The sequence below is a fragment of the Uranotaenia lowii genome, chromosome 2 (assembly GCF_029784155.1).
Source record: "Uranotaenia lowii strain MFRU-FL chromosome 2, ASM2978415v1, whole genome shotgun sequence".
In the NCBI taxonomy this organism is placed as follows: domain Eukaryota; kingdom Metazoa; phylum Arthropoda; class Insecta; order Diptera; family Culicidae; genus Uranotaenia; species Uranotaenia lowii.
Window position 1 is genome coordinate 285,059,197 of NC_073692.1, and position 26,729 is coordinate 285,085,925.

At 38.1% G+C, this 26,729-nt stretch overlaps 1 protein-coding gene and 1 non-coding gene across 13 annotated transcripts in view; one reads left to right on the forward strand and one right to left on the reverse strand.

The window, feature by feature from the left end:
- Positions 1-26,729, reverse strand: part of LOC129748243 (mucin-2-like) — a 578,750-nt gene that overhangs the window by 479,381 nt on the left and 72,640 nt on the right. The gene's annotated exons all lie outside the window — the stretch shown is intronic.
- Positions 9,302-9,408, forward strand: LOC129750259 (U6 spliceosomal RNA). Its single transcript, XR_008738375.1, has one exon. It is a non-coding gene; the product is annotated as a U6 spliceosomal RNA (small nuclear RNA).

Here is a 26,729-nt window from a genome sequence, read left to right on the forward strand (position 1 = left end):
AACAACCTTCCCAAAACTTTGGAAAACTGCAGCAATTACACCCATCCACAAATCCGGTATTATACATCTCGTTGAAACTTACAGGGTCTAAGTCAGGATTCAAGAAGGGTCTATTGGCGGCGCTTACATATTATTAACGACATTATAATTACGAGTAAAGTTAGTGTTTTGGAATCAAAATTAGGTGAAGAAAGCACATAACAATTCAGATTGTAACAAAATTATAAGATTGTATCTTACGTTACATGATTGAAGAAATAAATAAATAAATAAATTATCATATATCTTTACTAAATTGCCTCGCAAAGGTTTATGAGATGTTAATTTTCAACGCAACGAGGCCAGTCTCGTCACACATCATTGATGAGCGGTTGTTTCGCAAATAAAAAACAAGTAGATGCTCTCTATGTAGACTTTGCCAAGGCATTCGATCGGCTTCCCCACAAGCTTCTAATCGACAAACTAAAAAAAAATTGATTCCCAACTTGGATCGTAAAATAGCTCGAATCGTATCTCCAAGGCAGAACTGCATTCGTTCGACAGGGTCACATCAAATCCCGAAACTTCACTGTTCCTTCTGGAGTTCCTCAAGGGAGTCATTTGGGTCCAGTACTGTTCAAATTGTTTATGAACGATCTTTGTGATATAATTGTTTCTGAATAATTGCTCTACGCCGACGATCTAAAAATGTACCGCTCAATATCACAATATTAAGACTGTTTGTCACTGCAGCAGGAACTCGATAAACTTATGTTCTGGTGCCAAATGATTGCGATGGAAGTATATCTATAAAAATTTAAGCTTATAACGTTCACTAGAAGCAGATTTGAAATCGCCCAAGCAACCAAAAGTCACATATTTACTTGAATGAAGGCATTGAAAGTTATATATAAGCTGACAAAGAAAAGCAACGTCCCAATGCCCTTTAGTGAACTTTATGTACTCATTAATCATCATTTCGGGGAAATTTGAGTTGTAGTGATGGCGTTCTCCTGGCTGTAAATGTTAACCAATTTTGATCATATTATATTCATTGAGTAGCTATTTGATTATCATTACTCAAGATTTCAAATTCAAGTCGATATGTATAACCATGTTATCAGAAACTGGTTCAGAAAGTAAAAAGTCCGAAAAATCAATTTTATTTTTAAAATACTCATAACTTCTGGCAGCTTTGCTGTATTTACGTTTTTCACTGATGTTTGAAATCGTCTAGAATTCGTTTATTCGATAATGTATAGATATGTTGGGGTACAATGAAAGTTAAGATCGTTATCTCAGATCTTCCGGTAGAAAAAAAGTCTTATTTTTAAAAAACGAAATCCAATTTTGGCTTTGCTTAGCTGTACTTCATTTCCCAATGAACCAATTTTCAAAACTCAAACTTTAATTTTTTGTCGTTAATTAGATCATTATTTTCATAGAACATACTTGGTCTGTCAAAATTCCCAGTTCTTCAGTATATTGGAAAGATGACATAGATGTTTGAAATGTGCGCTTCGGGTCATATTAGCCCGAACAGCTTTGGAGAGTTAATGAACTTGAAAGTTGCAAAAGTGATTTATACGTACGTTGTACGGGACTTACGTCACATAAAAGGCACAAAAGTGTTCAAAACGGGATTTGGTAAGTCACAAAAACTGCATTGAGGTGCTTTCAAAATCAAATCACCACTTCAAGCTTAAGTTTCAGTTAGAGCAACATTTAAGATTTCATACAGTTAAGAGTCGGGTAAGGAGAAAGTTTTATCGCATATTTTTTAAACTTTTCCAGCTAAAAAACAAATTTTACGATAGGATTTGTTAGGATTCATGACCTCTCCTTCTTCCAGAGGGGAAAGGGAAGAAGGAATGTATGTATAGTTCGAAAATTTATCAAGCAAAGGAAGCCGTATGTGAAATGTGATGTTAGTTAGTTACGAAAAATTTTTTTATGGCATTTCGTGGCCCTTCCTCACATTGCAGGGGACAAAGGAAAATAAGAAGGAGTTCTTAATATCAAATTTAAAACTATAATTGAAAAACAATTTCAGACCAAGTTTAAAAAAATAAACATTTCAGAAAACCTAATCTTCAATAAAACTTTGATATAAAAGCTCTCATTACAATGCATTGTGAAGATTGAAAATGAAATTTACACACAATTTATTGACACCGAGTCAGCTAGTAACAAAATTAATTAAATATCATTCTATTTTAAACAAGCATTCCAAGATGGATGATTTTTTTCTTCTAAATGTTTCTATGTTTGGAGCACAAATATTTAGAATTTATTTATTTTTTAAATAATCAAATCCATCATTTTGGGTGATTTTATTTTGCCTAGTTTTTTTTGGCTAAGAGATTCTCTGTCTCGAGATTAAAACAGACGAATCGCTTAACCATCCAGCCATTCAATTTCACCCGGTGTAATAGCTCAATGTCGCAATCTTCCAAATGGCTGTCATTATTATCTCAAGCTGCCCAGTTGCCATTTCTTATCCGGTTTAACTGATTGTCTTCATACGATATAAAGTTCACGAAACCGCTCATCACGTTTTCTGCCAGCGTAAGGGGTATATTACACGCATATTTTTCCCTGATTACTACACGGAGAAAGCCCCCTTTCGCGTTTGGGCCGGCAAACCGTGCTGAGTAACTAAATCAGAAGAAAATCGAGAGTGAGAGCCCTGGCCAGATGCCTACGACTGGTGGACTGGTGGTCAACCACAAATGGACCAGCAAAACGAACCAACCGAATGAAATGCATAGTGTACACGTTGGAAGGTACAAACATATATCTTCAACAAGCTTTCTGTAGCTAGGTTATGTTTGTTTGTTTATTTTTTCTTCCCTGACTCCGAGGAGCTTCGATTGGCGAGATGAGATTCCCTTCCGTTTCACTTTCGATAAACATGTAAAAATTCTCGTTTTTATAGGTCTTAATTGTTTTCCATTTCTGCTCATATGATGCGAAACGACTTCAGCTGAGATGTGGATGTTTAGGTTGTTGCTGCGAAACTTTGTTGCATATGGGCTGTTAAGTGTTATTCTATGTTTTCCTAATTCTAGGAAATGGTTTCACAAATTTGAAAGCTAAAAATTGATATTTTATACATTTTTATCCAGCCAAAACAACCCAGCTGACGGTAGCCGAAAGTAAACATATTTGCACAACAAAGGCCAAGGCAGAAGACAATTTATGGCTGTAAAGGTTGGGAAAGGAACTTGGACGTATCCGATGGAGACAAGAGGACAGGTGAGAATACCTGTATGCACGGCCTGGTTTTTTTTGCCTTCGTCCACAGCGATGGATAGTAAAGAAAAAGATCTTTATTTGACTCACGTGCGCAGTTGCTGAAAAGTCAACATGCAATCAACTTTGGCTGACCACGTTGCACACATATCGAGTCGGCGAGGTGACATCGGTAAGCACCTGACTCCGGCACACATGCACTCAGGTGGATACTCACAGGCTAACGAGTCCGGTGATGGAGCTTGCAGCAGTCAATCATGGTTAGATATCCATTGGGTAGGTTACAGTTTGGAGTCTTTTTTGCCAATCGCTATGACATTTGAGGCACCATACTGGAAGCAAGAAATGATCTTGAACCTAATTTAACAGGCTATTAAGTGTAAAATTATTCATTACGTATGGTTAACTAACGTAGGTTAGTTGATAACAAGTACATTATTGCTTTGAAATATTATTGTGCCCACACGGATAAAAAAAATCTGCCATCAAGTTAGACTGATTCAACAATTTAGAATTTTTCAGATGTTGATTGTTGATTAATCCTCATCCTTCCCAGAAATTTTTACCCGTTACAGTTCCTGAAGTGTTCTTTTGCAACTTTTGACTTAAACCACTAAATCTCTCTGGTTTCTCAACCGATTTGTACAAAGTTTATTGTTTTAGAAAACTTGTAGTGTAATTCAAATAAGTTTATCAGATAGTTTGCAGCAAAAACACTTCAGCTTCCGTTAATCATTGTCTAAGAAGAAAAATATCCAAAAAAAAACTTGCTTCGGAAAAAAGGCTGTAGATCAGCAACGAAATGCTTAAAAAAATTTCACTTTATTGTTCAAGAAAACTGAAACTAGATGCTATGCGTTGTGTACAAGGGTACCTATATACACCAAGGTTTTTTTTTACACGGTTTTTTTTTACGCGGTTTTTTTTACACGGCTTTTTTTACACGGTTTTCGGGAATTAACACGGTTTTTTTTTTACACGGTTTTCGCGAATTAACACGGTTTTTTAGAGAAAATATTCTAAGTCCTTTTCAAAGGAAAACACTTAGAATATTTTTGAAGTTGGGAAAATCTTATCTCTTAGACTAAGAACATGATACATGAGACCTGAGACCTGGGACCTGAGACCTGGGACCTGAGACCTGAGACCTGAGACCTGAGACTTGAGACCTGAGACCTGAGACCTGAGACCTGAGACATGAGCCATGAGACATGAGACAAGAGACATGAGACATGATACCTGAGACATGAAACATTAGAAATTAGACATGAGACCTGAGAACTGGAACCTGAGATAAGGGATATTAGACTTGAGACCTCAGCATGAGACATGAGACCTGAGCCTGAGACCTGAGGAATGAGACAAGAACCATGAAACATGCAACTTTAGACCTGAGACATGGGACATGAGACTTGAGGCATGAGACATAAGACATAAGACATGAGACCTGAGACATGAGACAAGAGCCATGAAACATGAGACCTGAGACTTGAGACATGAGACTTTGGACCTGAGACCGGAGAGAAGCTACTAGTATTAGTACCGCGATAAATTAGTTTAGCTCCGATTTCAACATGCGACCCCTCTAGTGAAAGGGTTTTATTTGCGGGTGACGAAAAATAGTGTCGCGACTTCACTAGTACAAGCTACTAGGGTAAGTACCGCGAGAAATAAGTTAAGCTCTGATTTAGACTTGCGACCCCTCTAGTGAAAAGGTTTGACTTGTGGGTGACGAAAAATAGTGTCGCGACTTCGCTAGTACAAGCTACTAGTGTTAGTACCGCGAGAAATTAGTTTAGCTCCGATTTCAACTTTCGACCGGTCGAATGAAATGGTTTGAATGTAGATGATGAAAAATAGTGTCGCGACTTCGCTAGTACAAGCTACTAGTGTTAGTACCGCGAGAAATTAGTTTAGCTCCGATTTCAACTTTCGACCGGTCGAATGAAATGGTTTGAATGTAGATGATGAAAAATAGTGTCGCGACTTCGCTAGTACAAGCTACTAGTGTTAGTACCGCGAGAAATAAGTTAAGCTCTGATTTAGACTTGCGACCCCCCTAGTGAAAGGGTTTGACTTGTGGGTGACGAAAAATAGTGTCGCGACTTCGCTAGTACAAGCTACTAGTGTTAGTACCGCGAGAAATAAGTTAAGCCCTGATTTCAACTTTCGACCGGTCAATTGAAAGGTTTTGACTTTTAGATGACGAAAAATAGAGTCACGAGTTTGCTAGTACAAGCAACTAGTGTTAGTACCGCGATAAATTAGTTTAGCTCCGATTTCAACTTTCGACCCCTCTAGTGAAAGGGTTTTACTTGTAGATGACGAAAAATAGTGTCGCGACTTCGCTAGTACAAGCTACTAGTGTGAGTACCGCGAGAAATAAGTTAAGCTCTGATTTAGACTTTCGACCCCCCTAGTGAAAGGGTTTGACTTGTGGGTGACGAAAAATAGTGTCCCGACTTCGCTAGTACAAGCTACTAGTGTTAGTACCGCGAGGAATTAGTTTAGCCCTGATTTCAACTTTCAACCGGTCAATTGGAAGGGTTTGACTTGTAGATGACGAAAAATAGAGTCACGAGTTCGCTAGTACAAGCTACTAGTGTTAGTACCGCGAGAAATTAGTTTAGCCCTGATTTCAACTTTCGACCGGTCAATTGAAAGGGTTTGACTTGTAGATGACGAAAAATAGAGTCACGAGTTCGCTAGTACAAGCAACTAGTGTTAGTACCGCGATAAATTAGTTTAGCTCCGATTTCAACTTTCGACCCCTCTAGTGAAAGGGTTTGACTTGTAGATGACGAAAAATAGTGTCGCGACTTCGCTAGTACAAGCTACTAGTGTTAGTACCGGTAGAAATTAGATAAGCTCCGATTTAAAATTTCGATCGGTCAAGTGAAAGGGCTTCACTTGTAGGTGATCAAAAATAGTGTCGCGAGTTCGCTAGAACAAACTACTAGTGTTATTGCCGGTAGAAAGAAGTTTCACTTACGATTTCAACTTTCGATCAATCAAGTTAAAATGTTTGAAGCAAACAGAACTCAAGGTTAGTTGTGAGATACGTCTCGGTGGTCGAGTGGTTAGCGTAGTAAGACGGTAATCACTGGTCCGCTGATGGCATGGGTTCGATTCCCATCTCGGTACTGGAGTTCAATGTTAATCTTAAGTTTTCAACGTAATTTATTCAGTCTGCAAAGCCAAACTAATGTTTCGCGGAATTAACACTAGTTGCTTGTACTAGCGAACTCGCGACACTATTTTTTGTCATCTACAAGTCAAACCCTTTCATTTGACTGGTCGAAAGTTGAAATCGAAGCTAAACTAATTTCTACCGGTACTAACCCTAGAAGCTTGTACTAGCGAAGTCGCGACACTATTTTTCGTCATCTACAAGTCAAACCCTTTCACTAGAGGGGTCGAAAGTTGAAATCGGAGCTAAACTAATTTATCGCGGTACTAACACTAGTAGCTTGTACTAGCGAACTCGCGACTCTATTTTTCGTCATCTACAAGTCAAACCCTTTCATTTGACCGGTCGAAAGTTGAAATCAGGGCTAAACTAATTTCTCGCGGTACTTACACTAGTAGCTTGTACTAGCGAAGTCGCGACACTATTTTTCGTCATCTACAAGTCAAACCCTTTCACTAGAGTGGTCGAAAGTTGAAATCTGAGCTGACCTAATTTATCGCGGTACTAACACTAGTAGCTTGTACTAGCGAGCTCGCGACACTATTTTTCGTCACCTACAAGTCAAATCCTTTCACTAGAGGGGTTGCAAGTCTGAATCGGAGCTTAACTTATTTCTCGCGGTACTAACACTAGTAGCTTGTACTAGCGAAGTCGCGACAATATTTTTCGTCATCTACAAGTCAAACCCTTTCATTTGACCGGTAGAAAGTTGAAATCAGAGCTAAACTAATTTATCGCGGTACTAACACTAGTAGCTTGTACTAGCAAAGTCGCGACACTATTTTTCGTCATCTACAAGTAAAACCCTTTCACTAGAGGGGTCGCAAGTCTAAATCGGAGCTTAACTAATTTCTCGCGGTACTAACACTAGTAGCTTATACTAGCGATTTCGCGACACTATTTTTCGTCACCTACAAGTCAAACCCTTTCACTAGAGGGGTTGCAAGTTGAAATCGGAGCTAATCTAGTTTTTCGCGGTACTAACACTAGTAGCTTGTCTCAGGTCTAAAGCCTCATGTCTCAGGTCTAATCTTTCATGGCTTTTGTCTCATACCTCAGGTCTCATGTCTTATGTCTCATGTCTCAGGTCTCAGGTCTCAGGTATCAAGTCTCATATCTCATGTCTCAAGCTTCATGTCTCATGTCTCATGTCTCAGGTCTCATGTCTCATGTCTTAAGTCTCAGGTCTCATGTCTCAGGTCTCATGTCCCATGTCACAGGTCTCAGGTCTCGTGTTTTATGTCTGAGGTTTCTAGTCTCAGGTCTCAGGTCTAATGTCCCATGTCTTTGGTCTCATTCTTCAGGTCTCAGGTCTCATGTCTCAAATCTCAGGTCCCTGGACTTAGGTCTCAGGTGTCATGTCTAAAGTCTCAGGTCTCATGTCTCTAGTCTACATTCTCAAGTCCAGGTCTCAAGTCTCAGGTCTCAGGTCTCAGGTCTTAAGTGTCAGAACTTCAGAGCTGCAGAATTCGAATGGTCTTTTTTTACACGGTTTTCGGGAATTAACACGGTTTTTTTTACACGGTTTTCGGGAATTAGCACGGTTTTTTTTTACACGGTTTTCGGGAATTAACACGGTTTTTTTTTTACACGGTTTTTTTTTACGCGGTACGTATATCAGTGTAAAAAAAAACCTTACTGTATTTGTTTTAAAGTTTTCAAGATCATGACCAGAAAAAAAAATGTAAAAAGAATGTACAATCGTACTTTTCAATAAATGAACCGTTGAATTTGTTTTAATTATAGTAAAAAAAAATTTGAAAAGTGGATAGGAAAGTTGGCGTGATTTGACACATTTACACCCAAAATAATCTGCACGTAGCGGCTACGTGAAAAACTATATAATTTTTATCCAAATGATTTTCACGTAGCTTCTATGAATAAAATATGTAAACGTTCCCCTAATAAGAATTGGTGCTTCATGAATGTCAGCTAAAATTTACGTGAATTTAAGATAGTTTCAACTCGGTCGGATGGCGAAAGCAACATGAAATTAATTTAGTATCGAGGTGTTGTTTGAATCAGTTTAATTTTTTGTTTTGATTGTTCACACTATTATTTTATTTTGAAAAGCATTTTTAATAATAATTCAAACATAGAATAACGTAAAATCTTTTATTATATTGTGAAATGTTTCCACCAGTTACTGTAAGATGCCATTGTATATTTTTTTGTTGCTGCTGCTACTTATCGTACCAACGGTGTTGCTGTGCCTGTAAGGTTAAAGCAAAAATTAAAATTGATATAAATTTGCATCCTGCAATCTTGACTTAACGGTAGATGTATTTGAGGACCACCAGTTTAGCCTATTCTGATGGCCTTTCCCTGAATGCCTTGGTCCTCCAGCCGCTGCAAGATTAATAAAGTCATCACGACCATCTATCAGATCAAAATTGATTTCCATTTTCGTTGTACAGATCTACAAATAATTTTAAAAAATAAAAAAAATCATGAATAATTCAGATTAAATCGGAAACAAAAAAATCTTTCTACTCACTGTCTTCCTTTTGCGGTTGTCCTCTTCCTCTTCGACATCGATATTGAACACACCAGAACTTGGAAAAACAGCGAGAACACCATATGAGGAAGAAGTAAACAAAAACTGATGATTGGCTGGGCCGTTTTTTTTCTTATTAGAATAGCATGCTACAAGCTCGTTTAAAAAGCTCAAAACGGATTTCAATTCATTCACTTTCACTTTACGTGAATTTCATGTGTCATCTATGAGGAAGGAGAGAAGTTATAACAAGATCACGTAGAATCGATAATATGCAACAAAATCTTAGTTTACGTGAAAAATACCGTAGAAATAATTTCTAAATTATTTTGGGTGTAGGCATCTTTGGGGTTTCAAGTTACGAAACCCTAAAGCCGAAAGTTCAAGCTTCGGCTGAACATATACTAAAAATGGAACGATACAGAGATGATTAGCATGGCCCCTGCGCAAGGATGACACGCAAAATCGTGAAGCGTTTCACATATTTTTGACGAGGGTACTAGCACGCGCATGTGAGCTGTTCCCACAGCACGGCCGACGGTCCGATATGACTGGGATACGCGTGAAAAGGAGCAGAATTTGCTGGAGGAGCTATGGGACATTGCTAAGTCCTCCAGCTGAACAAAGCTCCGGATCCGGATGGCATCCCTCACGTTGCAGCGAAGGCCGCGCTCATGGAACATCCCGAAATGATCCGGTCATCACTGCAACAATACGTGGATGGGAAGGTCTTCCCAGACGTGTGGAAGCTGTAGCTCCTGCCAAAACCGAGTAATCCAGCAGGTGACCTATCAGCTTATCGCCCGATATGTCTCCTGGATACTGCTGGAAATGTGTTAGAGAAGATGGTTCAGAGCAGGGTACAGCTCTACACCCCAGGTGTGACCGGTCTATCCGATGAACAGTTTGGTTTTCGGAAATGCCGCAGTACGGTGGATGCCATTCGACGTGTCATCGAAAGGGCAGACGAAGCCAGAGGAGAGAAGACCGGTCTTGCGCAGTGGTCACCCTTGACGTGAAGAACGCCTTCAACAGCGTCAGTCGGGCAGCAATTGCGTCGTCGCTCATTCATATGAGGATTCCGGCATATATCTGTAGGAGGGTGGAGTGTTACTTCCGTAATCGCCAACTATAGTATATAACCAATGAGGAAATGGAAACAGTGAATGTCTCGGCAGGCGTTACAAAAGGATCGATGCTTGGCCCAGTATTGTGGAACATCGTTTACGACGAACTGCTGAGACTGCGTCTCCCCACGGGAGTGAGACTTGTGGGATTCGCCGACGACGTGGTTCTCCTGGTATCGAGCCCAATAACCGAAGAGGTCCAGCTGCTCGCCACAGTAGCGATTGGAATGTTGATTGCGCTCCAAGAGCTTACGTCTGGTTCACCACAAGACCAAGATGGTGCTGATCAGCAACCTGCACAATCAGGGACGATTGCAGCTGGACCGTGCGCAATCAAATCCAAGCGTGCGATCAAGTACCTGGGGGTGATGTTCACGACCGGCTGAGCTTTATGGCCCACTTCGACTACGCCTGTACAAGAGCGGCAATGGCGTCAGCAGCCCACTCATGGGCCATGTCGAACAACTTGGCGATCCGCTGCAGCAGAAGGGGGGTCCTGGCGAGTGCGAACTCGTCCATTTTGCGGTACAGAGCGATAGTCTGGAAGGCAGCCTTGAGCAGACGGTGTAACAAGCAAAAGCTTTGCAGTGTGCAGTGGTTGATGAACCTGCGAGTAATTAGCGCATACCGAACGGTGTCCTCGGTAGCTGCTGATGTTGTGGCGGGGGTCATACCTATCTCGGTCCTATTAGAGGAAGATATCTTCTGCTACGAGCACAGGCACATGCCCGATGTGCGGAAACATGCAAGAGAGGCCTCGATGTCCAGCTGGCAGCACCGGTGGGACAGCTACGAACGTGGCCGGTGGACCCATCGCTTAATCCCCAACGTCGGATTTTGGATAGATCGGAGACATAGAGAGGTCGATTTCTGCATGACACATGTACTTCTTGATTGGTCACGGGTGCTTCAAGCAGTACCACCATCGGTTGGGACACGGGGCTGGCCATTCTGCCCAACCTGCAGTGACACAGTTGAGACACCAGAGCACGTAATGTTCAACTGTTCGAGGTTCGAAGGGGTACGCACTAACACGCTTGCCGCCTGCGGACCAGACACGACAGCCAAAAACATCGTGCGGAGGATGACTGCCCTGCAGAAGAGTTGGAACAAGCACCAGTCTGCGACCGGTGTAGGATGATTCCTTCATCGGGGAGCATCTGAGTAGTGTGCGTCCGAACCTGGCAGTAAAGCATACAAAGAAAAGACTCTACCTTCTGCGTATGCCTAGTTGCCTGGTACGTCGCACGTGAGTGTGTGTGTAGGATACCTCCACCGTTACCGTCGAGGAGTATCCGAGTCGAACGCGCCCTCTATGACGTAGGCTGTGGGGATAAGACAAGACCTTCTCCGCAGTCGAATTCGTAGTGGAAAGAGTTTCACATCGCGGAATACTCTCAGGTAGAGTGGTCTCACGTCAACGTCGGATGAGCCACTCGAGTCGGAAGGATGACATCACCGTCGGGATTCATCTGAGCCGTAAGGGAAAAGACCCGTACGTGTGCTGTGACAGGCGCTTTCCCAGAATAAGCTGCTCTCGATTCGGCAAGAGGCGGGCAAAAAACCTAGGGTGACCAGCCCTAAAGTTGCTAACCAAAGGAAGGAGGAAGACCGAACCACGCGGATATTTCGGCGGGGGGCATTCGATTAGTGTGCGTCCAATCCTAGCAGTAAAGCATGCAAAGATAAGACTCTTCTGCGTATGCCGAGCTGTTAGGTACGTCGCGAACGTTGTGTAGGATACCTCCACCGGCGCGGAGTAAATGAGTAGAAAGCGCTCCTTACGACGGAAGCTGCGGGGATAAAACTTTATCTTCTTCGCAGTCAAACTTGTAGGAAAGGAGTATTTACGCCGCGCTATACTCTCGGGTAGAGTGACTTCAGGTCGTCGGCGGGTGAGTCAATCGAGTCGGTGTAGGATGACGTCTTCGCCGGTAATCATCCGAGTAGTTTCGTAAATCCCAGGATGTGTGCTGTAACAGGCGCGTGTCCAGGATAAGCTGCTCTCGATTCGGCACACGGACGAGCAAAGAGGAGCGGGCCTCAAGCCAAACCAAGTGGAGCCAAGATCCCAAGTCTTCAGAGGAGAGGTCATTGGTCTCTTGCAGTGGTTTCGTGCAAGTTTTGTAAACTAAGCGAGCCTCGAGTTAAGAGTAAAGGCTGGACCTCTAGTCGTCAGAGGAGAGGTGTCTCGAATCGTGATAAGACGCAGGATATATATGCTGCAGTTTTGACTTGAAATTGAGTAAGCCGATGAGCTCTTAAGCATGGACTTGGTCTACCATCTCGGGTACAGCCTTCAATGCAGCGGGTGGGAATTATGACCAGAGGTGGACCCAGGTGGACTTTATGGCGAAGGGGAACATAATATCTAGAGTCGACCAATTGCACCTATGGACCCAGAGTAGCAAACTGGGGGACGCGGTGGCTCGCCGTGCCTTGGAATGCAATCCGTAAAAAGGATTAACCATATTGGTGTTTAACTAATAAAAAAAAGTAACGGAACACAGTTTTTGACCAATTTCCAAAGGTACAACTTTTTGTCAATTTACAGTTTCTCAGATTTGCTAACACTTTAATCCAACTTTGCACTTGAATTTGAGAATATTAACGCAAGATTTCCGCAATAAAACAATATTCACCTGAAAAGCAATTTTATACCGGTTACAAAAATATGTGATAAATAAATATGTGAAATACTTCCTGAATATTCATAAGTCCGAGGAAACTACCGCTAGCAGCTGTTGGTTCTTTCCGAAACTGCAAACCGACCAACATGAAAAGTATAGCTTCTAATCGCTGCTTTCATGAAAACTAGGTGAATTATTTTTTAGCATTTATTAGCTGATATTTTATATTTTATACAAATCAACATGTTCTTCGTATTTCTGACTATCATTAATATTACATTTAAACACATTATTTTTTAATGTAAACATCTATGAAAATATCGATTTTTATATTAGCAAAGCAAATCTTCAGGGAAACTACAATTTTTATAATAAATAAATATTGGAATAAGGGAAAAATAGGTTATTATAAATTATCACATCGTTGTTTGGTTCTACTTGAAATAATGTGTTTATTCATTGTTGTGGAGCTTAAGTTAAGTATATCGTCGGTTTGTTGGTCGATCGGTAGTTTGCACATGCTGTGGGGTCAGATTTTATATGAACACAGTACATTTTGTAAGCTTTTGGGGTTTTGTTGATTGTATCCGTTCAATTTGTCAAATATAGCTGCTTACCCTGAGTTGAGGCTATCAACATGTAGATGTATGTAGATGTGACACATCTAAAAAATTACAGGTTTTTATGGCATAGTGTGCTGTCTGTGCCGTCAACTTGTTTTTTTTATTCGGTCAATGTTTCACTTGTTTTGACCCGGTGGCCCACTGATTACGGGCGGTGGCCTACCGAAAATTTTTCCAGTGTACACTGACGTTGATTTGTTTGTTTACTAAGTCAGTGGAATAAACAAATACCCTGCGTTCTATGCAGCGCAGTATGCAAGCGGATTTTTTAATAATCTTATCAATCATGATGATTGTGTTGGAGTGTGTATAAAGTTGCTAGAATTGGTACAAGCTCAAAACTTTTCTCAGACATTATAGCTCTTAAATGGATATTAAAAAAATGTTTTTTTTTTATCTCACTGCTAGGTGGTTTGAATATTTTTCCAAAAAGGTTAATTTATAGCCCATGTAATTTTGGTTACTTGTCTTGAAGACACTAAAAGTCTAAAATGCATCGTTTCGGCAGAAAATAGTTTTGATCGCCGTTTTTTTTTTCTATTTTACCCCTGTGTGGAGCTGATTTTCCAGCAAAATGATCAGCAAAATTAATCAGCAATCCTAAAGAGCTGGAAATCAGCAATTGGTCTCAAAAAGAACCGAAAATATCATGTTTCTAATTCAATTTTGATTTTAAATGGTTCTTAAGCTATGTATAAATCAAAATTGTGTGTGTTCGTTATTGTGTTATTAATTGACAAATTAAAATAAAAATGAATCAATATCCGTCTGGCATATTGATATATCCTCCATATAGCCTCCATCTGACCCTTGATTCATCGCTGTTATGTGGAGGAAAACTATGTTAATCGTATTTATTGAAATATCATTTGTCAAATAGATTTTTTGTTTTTAAATAGAATTTTACCTTGCAACTCCATCACCGTCATTGTTGAAACGACAAACAATCTTCACACGCAGCGAAAAAAAATGACTTAAATGATTTTTATTCACCATTTTTTAATTTTGAGCTTTTTTATTTTTCAGTTATGTTTAGTAATATTACCAATTGAATAAAAAATAATACTTAACCATTCTTTCAGTCGAAACATGAAGCAAACGCAGGTTTACCTGAAATGAAAAAGAAAAACATAATCTGTGAAATAGATCGCAATTTATTTTTAAAATAATAATCAACATTCCGTGACTCTACACCTACTTCACCTTCAAAAATGCTATCAAAAACTCATCACAAATGAATGAATTGCATCCGCTGAGTATAACAGCTTCACAAACCACATGCACCGAAAACTTCATCGAACAAGCACTCTCAATGATTGCAATTTCAGATTATGATGGATGGTAGAACCCACGCAAAAAAAAGAACTACTCCAAAAAGTTTTCCGACCAACAAACGAGATAAACTTCCGCGAAGGCTGTGCAGCAAGGAATAAAATAACTCTGACAGACAAACATACATATTTACCAGTCCAATAAATATTTCAATTTATTGATCCGATGTTCCCGAAAGGCCAAGAGAGTGGATGCAGAAAAAAAGCAGAACAACTACCGCGCAAAACAATTGGTCCGGGAAAAAATAAATAAATCTCGAGCAATTTAGGTTTCCCACTGGCAAAACTAAGTGAGGTCAGGCAGAACCACTTGACTCTTTATTGGGGGGCTTCAGGGGCAAAGTGACATTTGACTAAGCAAAAATGTAAGCTTTTTAGAAAAGTTGTTCAACAAAGTGGGCAAGAAAACGTCAACCAAAACAAGTGCAGATCATAAGCCTTAACCCTTTGTTTCATAAAGTAACAAATTTGCAACAACTAATGTATGAATAAAGTAAAAAATCGTTTTTTATTTCAATTTTTTTTTCTTGATGTAAACATAATTTCCAACTGTTTAAAATGACTTTTAAAGGATAATAAAAAATCATGAAATGATGGTACATTAATTTCTCAATTCAAAAATCATTTCAAAATAAACTCATACAAAGCTTTAAAGCTACGAGTTCTGATAAAGTTTGCCATCTTTACAGGAATGATGCATCCCGTAAACCGAAAGATACCTTTGTAAAAGTGTTTTAACAAGTTTTAATTTGAAATTAACCAAAACAGTTTAAAAGTTGTTTTGATTGGTAAAAACTACTTTTTTTTTAAACATACGTATTTATTTCGTATTTATTGGAACACTCACATTTGTTCCTCCTTAAAGTCTCTCATATCGATACACTTTCGATTATGTCGTTATTTTTTTTTGCCATAATGTAAACATGACGATGGAACAGCAGAATATGTTTCGGTTTGTAGATCATTCATTTTGGCAAATGTTTTTCTCCAACGTTCATAACCAGACCATCGCGGCCATCGATGTCCGAAAGCACCTGAAGCTCTTGCCACGTCTATTGGGTTAATGTTGTAAGTCCACTGTAAAGCAATATCCGGGGGCAAGAACATCCAAATTGATATTTAATTCATGAAGCGGATCTGGTGTTTGGCAGGAACTATTTGCTGCGGCATTTTTGACCCGATACGATTTGTGGTAAGCGGTTGGTCAATTCTTTTTGTAGGTATGTACCTACATGAATTATTTATCCGGCTAGGATATTTTTTGGACAAGCAGAGTAAGTGATAGTTATAACTCTTTTTGTTAGTGTATCAATGGATCAGAGTCTCAGAGGTATAGAATATTAGTGTACCGTAAAACGGGGTAACTTTGATGAACATGAAATTTTCTACAAAAACATCAATAACTAAGTCTAAGGTAAAAATATCTCAAAACGTTTTTCTACGTCCAAAAACCTGTAAGTTTAGTTTCAAATTGGGAAAAACTTGGTTAGTTTTAGAAAATTTCAAATGAAAGTAAAAATGTAATATCAAAATCGTGAAATCTCGCATGAGCTTTCATTACATCGTATGAAACAAAATGTAAACCAACAGTTTTATTAAAGGGAGATACGGTCAAAATTTGGTCAATATCTACTTGACGTATTTCTTTCAATTTTGCATTTTAAAGACCAGAACACCCCTCCCCGGCAAGAAAAAATTCATTCCCGTTCATCGATTCCGCCTCCAAATGAATAAATGGGTGGTTTTCCGAAGGCGCAGCGGCTTTGAGATTCCCAACTTAGAATATTTTCGATCTTTTTCTGTAGAAGTCCAACTTCACGCACCCACACAGCTTAAAATTTCTTGTTTCTTTCGAATGTACGCAATTGCATTTCAGTGTGTTGGCTCACGGTCCGTTCACTTGGTTCAGTAGCGTGGCGGCTGGTGTTGTTGATATTGCTTGCGAAGACATTCAGTTTCACCCGTGCTTCGATGCTGTGCGGACGTGGCGGTACTTTTTCTATAGCGTCGTGCATATGTGGAATTGACTACTGTTTCATGTATCAGTGTTCATAAGCTTTACTTACATGTGTGATGAAGTGATTTGTGATAATGTGAAGTATTTGAAAAAAAAAAATGGTTCGGAAAATGAATGTAAGTAAACAAAAACTTTAATTATTATATTGTAAATTGAATAACATGTTTTGAATTTAAAATTTAATTCTGAAATAAGAGTTTTGAAGAGTTTTGTATTTAATAGTCTGAATAACCAATAACCAATACATTCTGAAAAAAAATTAACTATTCGTTTAAAATCAGCAGTATTATGCAATGAAAAATTGAAATACAAAAAATTTAATTATTTTCCTACGATCAATTTTGCAAAACCTCATCAAAATTTGAATTATGTTATTCAAATAACATGTTTTGATTCTGTAATTTGGATTATTTAATCCAAAAATTTAACATAATCAAACATTTCAAAATACAGACCCCGTTCTATTTTGGCAACACGCCCGGAATTTTATGTTGCCAAAATCGAATAAAATCTGAATCTGAAATCTGGATCTGAAATCTGAATCTGAAATCTGAATCTGAAATCTTAGTCTGAAATCTTCTTCTTCTTCTTCTTACATCAACATGGCCAAAACATGTAGGCATCCTGGAAAATGGAAGACTTGCGTCTTTCATTTTTCTTTTCAGCGTAGTATCTGTTACATATTCCTATGCATTGCAGATACTACTACGGCCAGGCCAACCATGTGATGAAAACCGCGAAAGATACAGGATACAGGGGAGGAATGAAGCGTGGAGATCCCTACCAAACGCTTCATATAATATTCCGAATATGGAAATACCTTAATATGAATTTATGTCATTTGGGAAAGTATATATGGAACATTGATACATATAATAGAGTTAAGCTATTTAAAATTTAAAAAAAAATTAACACATTTTCAATCATGCTTTGCATCTTACCTTATTTACGACACTTAAAAGTTCTATATGTGGCACAAAATAATTTTAAAAGAATACTTAGCTCTGGGTGAGATAAAAGCACCAAGCGGCAAACTGCATCTCATCAAAGCAAACCAGTTAGCAAAAGCACAATAACACCAACAAGCACAAAATAGATTGAAAATAAACAATTCGAACTAAGAATGTTTCCAGCATTCTCTGAACTGATTTATATTTCTGTTCATAAATCTTTCTTTCTTAGTCTGAAATCTGAATATGAAATCTGAAACTGAATCTCAAATCTAAATCTGAAATCTGAATCTAAGTTTAAAGTGTGAACATTGAATCTGAAATTCATCTGAATTTGGAATCTAAATCTGAAATCTGAATCTAAATTTTATGAAAATTGAATATGAGATCCATCTGAATCTAAATTTTGATTTCTGAAATAACCTTATGTATTTTATGCAGTCAAATTGCTGGATTTACCTTTTCTTTGCGATTTTCATTATTGATAAATGTTGGGATGTATATATTATTTTTTTGTGTTCATATTTTATTCAAGTTTTTGTCCATTTTCAGATGAATTTTACATACACATGAATTATTTTCATAATTGTAAAATCTATTATTTTTTATAGAATATATTTGAACATTAACCCTCCAAAGCCGTTCGGGTCAATATGACCCGAAGCGCCCATTTCAAACATCTTTATCTTCATTCCAATATACTAATGAACTGGTAATTTTGACAGACCAAGTATGTTCTATGAAAATAATGATCAAATCAACGCCAAAAAATTAAAATTTGAGTTTTGAAAATCGGTTCATTGGGAAATGAAATACAGCTAAGCAAAGCCAAAATAGGATGTCGTTTTTTTAAAGTAAGATTTTTTTCTAGCGGAAGATTAGTCATAGCGGTCTACACTTTCATTGGACCCCAACATATCTAAACAATGTCAGATAGATGGATTCTTGACGATTTCAAACATTAATAAAACAGTTAAATACAGAAAAGCTGTCAGAAGTTATGAGTATTTTAAAAATAAAATTGATTTTTCGGTCTTTTTACTTTCTGGACCAGTTTATGATAATCTGGTAATATTTATCAACTTTATTTTGAAATGTTGAGTAATTAGAATAAATTACCTAGACAATGAATATAATATCATCAAAATCGGTTAACATTTGCAGCCAGGAGAACGAAATCAAACTACAGTTCAAATTTCCCCGAAACGGATTTTTAGCGAACGGCTTTGGAAGGTTAATAAAATTTCTTTTTGAATAAATCCAAATAATTCTACAACGAATCTGCAAAATTTGTTCGTTTCAAATTCGAAATACCTTTTTTATGTCCCGGCAATGGTTATGTTCATGTTTTGATTGTATTTCATTTTGTACCATTGAAATAAAAAATAAATTAAAAAAAAATCTTTTAAATTTTCCTTCCTTTTTTCCTACTTGCTTTTAAAATGCTGAAATCCGAAACTCCTTCTTCAATAAACGTATACAATAATAAGAAAGGATAAATCCAGAGAAAATCTGTAAGTATAATAATGTAGAAAACATTATAAAAATGACAAATCAAACAAAGTTTACTGTTGAACTTTTTATTGCAAAGTTCCTAGAAAAACATTTTTGAAATTTCATTATTTTATAAACATAAATTTATTGCAACTATAGAGTGTCGTTGAAATACAATCATCTTCTATCTTTTCTTAAATCTTTTAAAAAATAACTTAAATGCACTCTGTTAAAGTTTTCAAAAGATTTACTTTCAATTTAATTAACCGTCATCATTTTGAAAATTTTTCATATTTATTTATAATTAAATTCAAACGATGACAATTATTTTCAATGGGCTCTGCAGAAAAGTAGAGAAAAAACGACGAAAAACTGTTACAGCGCAGCTCGGATCCGAATCCCATCCTATGTATGCACCGTATGCACCCTTCGGGCATCGTGCTCTGGGGCGTTTCTTCCGCTCTCGGAGCTTTCGGATGAATCACAAGGAACTCACTCGAAGGTCGCGTTCACTTCGGCGACTCCGGCTGCAATTTTTGTTTCAACTGCTATTTCGCATTTTCGCTCCGGATTTATTTCGCTGCGAAGCGGAAAATTCATTTCAAAAATCACTGGGTTATTTTGAAGGTGTGTGTGTAGAATGTTGCTCCTATTTTGATTTTGGAACTCACTCTTCAGCTGTCAAAATGCCGTCCAAGGAAGAATAGTAGCGTATCAAATTTTTGCTCGCAAATCGCGAAAATCCGAGCTACTCGCACGCAAAGCTGGCAAAATCGCTAAAAGTTGCCAAATCAACCGTTACAAATGTAATTCAAGTGTTTGGGGAACATTTGTCGACAGCCAGGAAGTCTGGATCGGGGGGAAATCGAAAACCGGAAGCCGCTGAGACGACAAAGAGAGTTGCCGGTAGTTTCAAGCGAAACCCTAACCTCTCTCTCCGAAATGCCACAAATAAGCTAGGTGTATCGTCTACAACCTGGCATCCAGCCAAAAAACGAGCCGGACTATCGACTTACAAGAAGGTAGTGACTCCAAATCGCGATGATAAACGAAATACGACGGCCAAAGCGCGATCCCGGAGGCTGTACACGACGATGCTGACGAAGTTTGACTGCATTGTAATGGACGACGAAACCTACGCCAAAGCCGACTACCAGCAGCTTCCGGGACAGGAGTTTTATACGGCAAAAGGAAGGGGAAAGGTAGCAGATATTTTCAAGCACATGAAACTGTCAAAGTTCGCGAAGAAATATCTGGTTTGGCAAGCCATCTGTACCTGTGGCTTGAAAAGCAGCATTTTCATAGCTTCCGGGACTGTCAACCAAGAAATTTACGTGATTGAGTGTTTGAATAAAAGTCTGCTGCCTTTCTTGAAGAAACACGGTTGTTCCGTACTGTTTTGGCCGGATTTGGCATCTTGCCATTACGGTAAAAAGGCCATGGAGTGGTACGCCGCCAACAACGTGCAGGTGGTTCCCAAGGACAAGAACCCTCCCAACACGCCCGAGCTCCGCCCAATTGAGAAATACTGGGCTATTGTCAAACGGAACCTAAAGAAGACCAAAAAAGTGGTAAGGACGAGCAGCAGTTCAAGGCAAACTGGTTTTCTTCGGCGAAGAAGGTGGACAAGGTGGCTGTACAAAATCTGATGGCAGGAGTTAAGCGTAAGGCCCAGGAATTCGGATTTGGAAAAGCGGAAGCCTAACAGAACATTTTTCCTAAATTTTATACTAATTAACCTTGAAAAAGAAATTTAATTTGATTTTTTAAATAAACGATTTCACCGATTTACACGCGTTTTCCCTTGACCAAATTTTGACCGTATCACCCTTTATGTCATGACTTCATGACCAAGTTGAATGAACGACATCATGCTTGCTATGACGTTTTTCTTCTTACAGCCAACAACTACATTTTTTCAACTGTTGCGCAACTTATAACTTAAAATCTGCATTTTGGAATTACGTGAAAAATAAAAAAGGTAATTTGGGGTTTCCGTTGAATCTTACTTATCAGAATCGCACTTCCAATAACGCCCAAGAAGCAGTTCAACTTTGTACGGATTATTTTAAATCCACTTTTGTATGCCACAAGGAAGTAAACAATTCCAACCAGCATTTGAATTCGGTTGACTCGTTTGATATAAGTATTCCCGAATTCAGGGTTTCTCCAAACGAGGTTAAGAAAGCACTCCTTGATATCAATGAGCAAAAGGGAGCCGGTCCGGACGGCTTACCGCCACTATTCATCAAAAGATGCTGCGAATCCCTAGCACTTCCAGTGAGCATGCTGTTTAACAAGTCATTGGAAACTTCTACTGTACCCATACTCTGGAAAACTGCAGCTATCTCACCTATTCATAAATCTGGTAACATTCATCTTGTTGAAAACTATCGAGGTATATCAATTCTGAACTGCTTAGCAAAGGTATTTGAATTGTTAATCTTCAATAAAATGAGTTCAGTTTCATCGCATATCATCGCAGAATGCCAACATGGTTTCCGTAAAAAGAGATCAACACTTACTAACTTGATGGTATATGTTCCGTTCATTAGTAGATTTCTATCCGATAAGAAACAAGTCGACGCAATTTATGTGGATTTCGCCAAAGCGTTCGATCGGCTCCCGCACAAACTACTTATCGATAAGCTTGACACTATCGGATTCCCCAAATGGCTGATCATGTGGCTAGAGTCATACCTTCAAGACAGAACCGCATTCGTCAGACAGGGTCACATCAAATCCACAACTTTCGCCGTTCCTTCTGGAGTTCCCCAAGGAAGCCACTTGGGCCCATTGCTATTTAATCTCTACATGAACGACCTTTGCGTACTGATCAATTCGGAAATAATATTCTACGCCGACGATTTAAAGTTGTATCGCACCATCACAGATTATGAAGACTGTGTTTCACTTCAACAAGACCTCGATAAACTTATGATTTGGTGCCGAGTGAATGCAATGGAGATGAATCTAGGAAAATGTAAAATCTTGACTTTCTCGAGGAGCAGAACAGAGATAACGCATAGTTACCTAGCGGGTGATTTTGTACTTGAGAAGGTTGAATCTATGAGGGATCTTGGCGTGATTCTGGACAAATCGCTCACGTTTAAGGATCACCTAGCTTTGACTGTGGCTAAAGCTAAAACAGTGCTAGAATTCATCGTACGCCACACAAAAGGATTCAGTGATACCACCACTCTAAAAGTACTTTACTGTTCACTGGTCCGTTCTGTTTTGGAGTATAATATCCAAATTTGGGCACCTTCATCCATAGGCGGTATGAAGCTGCTAGAATCTGTCCAGAAACGTTTCCTGCGATATGCACTGCCGAACTTACCCTGGAACGAACCACAACGGCTTCCGCCTTACGACGATCGATGCGGAATCTTGAAAATCGAACCAATCGGATCTCGTGTATTACTCCTCCGGCGTGTATTCATCTTTGATATCTTATCTGGAAACATCGACAGTACCAACCTGATCGAAATGATACCATTCCATGTCCCCTCCCGCGCTTTGCGCAATTACGAACCATTAAGGATGATGAATTACGGACGAAATGAATTTTATAACCCCTTTGATATTTCTTGTAAGCTTTTTAACCAAGTGTATTCATGTTTCGACTTTAATATAAGTAAGGATAGTTTTAAGCGTAGATTAAGAGAAAATCAGTCTGTGTGATATTGAGTTATCGTAGACCGTGAACAATAAAATAAAATAAATAAATAAAATCCCTCCCAATACAGCCAGACATTAAAATAGAAAGACGACCGTATGTCTTAGACTGCGACTTAGATATTCTTTCGATAACATTGACTACTAGACGTTGGTCAGGATGGAACGATATTGACTGAAATTTACTAGCCTTGATTTTGAATTGAATTTCTGCATGTAGACCAACCTGTATACACATCTCAGGTGGCGATGGAAATCCCGTGCTAGGTGTTAGTAAAAGTTTTTTTTTTTGTAAACATTGAAACCATGACAATTCGTGACGTCAGTTGCATTTCCAAACAAACAACCAACAGCGAAAACTATAAAGAAAAAAATCATTGCCAACTGCTGTTTACGATTCTCGCCTAGGATACCTAAACATCCTGGCAAGTGACGTAGGCTTTGTTTACCTTTTTACTTCTTGAATAACGAGTTCTGTATTAGTGTGCGTGTTTCTTCATCACCTTCTTTCCACCACATTGCATGTAGACCACAAATAAAGAGCATTCAAAATAAATTTTCATCGTCGTCCCTCTTTGTTGAAAGCAAGAAATGTGATATTTTCTTTTAATTAGGTTGAAGATATGTTAAAGATAAGATAAATGATATAAAAGACTTGATATTTTTGTAATGACTAGTCAATTGAATCAATTTTTATTCAAACCGCACAAGAAAAAGGTCACACAAGAAAAAATATCACAAAATTGGGATTTTTAATTGTCCAAAAGTCCATTGCATATAGCTATGCCGGAAAGCCAAATTTTGTTATTTACATTAAAGTGCATCAGTGCATATTTTCTCATAATTTTGTAGAAAAATGTGACATTCTGAAAAGTTCCATACATTTGCCAGTTTTTTCCATTACTATTTTTTAGGGCCAAAACGTTTAAATAGAGCGGAATAATAGCCTACCTTGTACATGTTAAAATACTATTGATCACCACGTGCATTTCATAATCATTTCGATCGATTTGTTTACGTCGATCCGTGTTAATTTATTCCGCATATGACCTCTAGAATTCAACCGGCCAGACTATTGAACCGTTGCTATCAGCTAGAGCCAATTGAACCAGTAAAAGCCAATAATGGTAATTGGACTGGAAAAATCCAGCAGCACCCCAAGGAGTCGTTCATTTCGATAAGCCAAATATGTTCATTTGGAGAGCCGGCGAAAAAAAACCACCCAAATAGTGGCACCGGCTAGGGTAACATGCAAATGTTTTCGTCTATCGCAAGTCGTAAAATAAATGCGCGCCGTTTTTTTCTCTCTTCTGAATTTGACTGACCAACAAACTACCGGCTATAGATGGTGGCTGTATTTTGGCGAATTTCAGCTACCCTCCTAGACTGTAGACTGCTTTAAGCGCGTGGCATTCTTTTGGCGCATCATTATGGAAGCAAAACGACGGAAAAATATCAGCAGCACAGCGAGAGAACTTGCTACTTGAAAAACAAGTCGAGGGAGTGAGAAATTGTAAGGCAATCGATACCAGATGGCCACAGCAAAGCAAATGCCATTTGCCAAAGTAAAGTACCCCTACATCGGCTGGTTGACTGAGCTGAACTGGACCAGCCAGAAGCAAGAAACCGGGACGAGTTCAGCGTCATTTGTGATAAGTTTCGAAGCCGGTAACAGGAAGAAGAATTGGGAAGACGGAGAGGTGAGTCGCAAAATCCAAACTTGCCGTATGTAGATTTTCAAACCAATTCAAGTAACTTCTGTTTTGCATACCCACTTACATCAAATGCATGAACGTTCGAGAAGATAGCCAAAATACGTTAGATTCGATCTGGTGCTGAACCAGTACATGTCGATCAAGTTGATGGGTGAAATAAAAGGAAATCTAAATTGACGGAAAAATTTCGAAAAATTATATTGCGATTTGCAATTAGAAGTTCGAAACAACACGATTGTCATGTTTTATACACGAAAAAAAAATTTGAAGAAATTAGTTTAAAAAAAGTTTGATCTATTTTTATGAACAACTGGTTTCAAAATAACAAAAGACTCTTGACGTCTGGTATTAGTTAAAAAAACAAATTTTTGGTCGAAATCGAACTTTCTTGGATTCCGTTTTTTTTTTAGTAGCATTTAAATCAATTATTTTGAAATTGGCTTTAACGGATATAACAAAAGGGTGATGGTAGCTGTTTTTTAACACAGCAGTGAATATAAATTGTTGTTGAACTTTTAGAAGAAACTACCAAATTTAAGAAAATAACATTGATATTGTATTTTTATTATTGAAATGCTTTTTTTCACAGGCAGAGTTTTTCATGGTAATTCTTAAACTTGAAATTTGTTCTCAAGATACGTGTTAACTGCAAGACTGTGTTTCTGATTAATTGTATGAAACCTAGTGATTTTTTTTTCGTTTATGGTCATTTTAAAGGATTGGTATTGATTGATATGGATTCAATGTTAATTTCCTAGCTTTAATTCAAGAGTTTGTGATATGAACCATAATTAAAATAATTTTCAAAGGTTTTTTTTATTCTTTTTTTGTTAGATGAGTTAACCACCATTAATTGATTTATGTAAATTTATTTTTTGCATATCGGTGAAAATTTATATTCTTGGAGAAGGAATATCAGAATTGAAAATTGATCAAGATGGATAGAAAAGCTAGGAGAAAATTTACAGATGTTGGCTCTTTTCAACAAAAAAAAGAAAGAGAAAAAAGAAATGGAATTTTTGCGAGGAAAACTTATTAACGTACACCATACTTCACCCCGAAACATTTCATTAATTAGGAGAAGTAGGACCGGGATAGAGGTGGCACTACCTTAACCTATACAATGAAATTTGATCGGTCCGAAGCTTACATTTGGTGAACACGTATACTCCTTCCTATAACTGTTTAACATTTGAATTAATCTTTTTAAAAATAAGCAAATTATTATTGAGAATAAGAATTCTTAATTATTTTTCTGTGAACTCTTACCTCAGACACCAAATTTAACATTTGCCTTCTTTCTTTTATTGCTTTCTGATGACTGGGTTCTGGTTTATAGTTTTTGCATTTTCGGGTAGAAACCCGAGCAACTCCATTTTTGTTTGTTAAAGACTCTTATTTTGGACAATTCCATATTTTTCCTATCACTGAGATTAAAATTGTAGGAAAACTACCATTTATGATATCTTTACAGGGCCGTAGGAAGCACTGACTTATGGTGGGGAGGGGGGGGGTTGGTTTGGTGATCTATTTTTATCAATCACATTTTATATCCAACAACGTATAACTAAAAATTAAAAAAATTATTTTTGAATACTATTTTTAAATTCTTTTACATAAATAGTTTTTCGTGTTGAATACAATCTTTTCAAAATACATCCTTAGATCCCCGAGCAGACTTTGATGCCCAAATCGAAAGCAAACTGAGATCAAAATGAGGTTTCAACAGCTAACTGATAGCATCATTTGGTGTTTACTTTTTCTGGACAGCAAAATTAGGTATCATCAGGGTTTCATAAATTTTTTATGTGGAGCAAACTAGGATCAATATGAGTTTTCATAGCCTGCCGATATAAGCATAAACTCATTTATATTCACAAAATACCGCATTTTTTATAGGAATGCGTTGGAAAAATGTTGGCGCAATTAGCATAAAAACTCCACCGATCATTCACAAAAAATAGTCACGTATTTAAAAAAAAAAGCGAAGAATGAGTTATTTTGATTGGGAAAGATTATCATTACCTACCATAAATGTTCATGAACCGTAATTAACAAAAACGTTAACTGTTCATTTGTTATCGAGTTTGGTACCGATTTTTCTCAAAGACTTGTCTCGAGTCTTTCGTACCACAACCGAGCCTGATTTCGAACTATCCTAAAAACATTCTTTGAAGTATGCTTACCAAAATTGTAAAATATGATTGACGTTCGTTTACATTAACATCACTGATCATACTGAC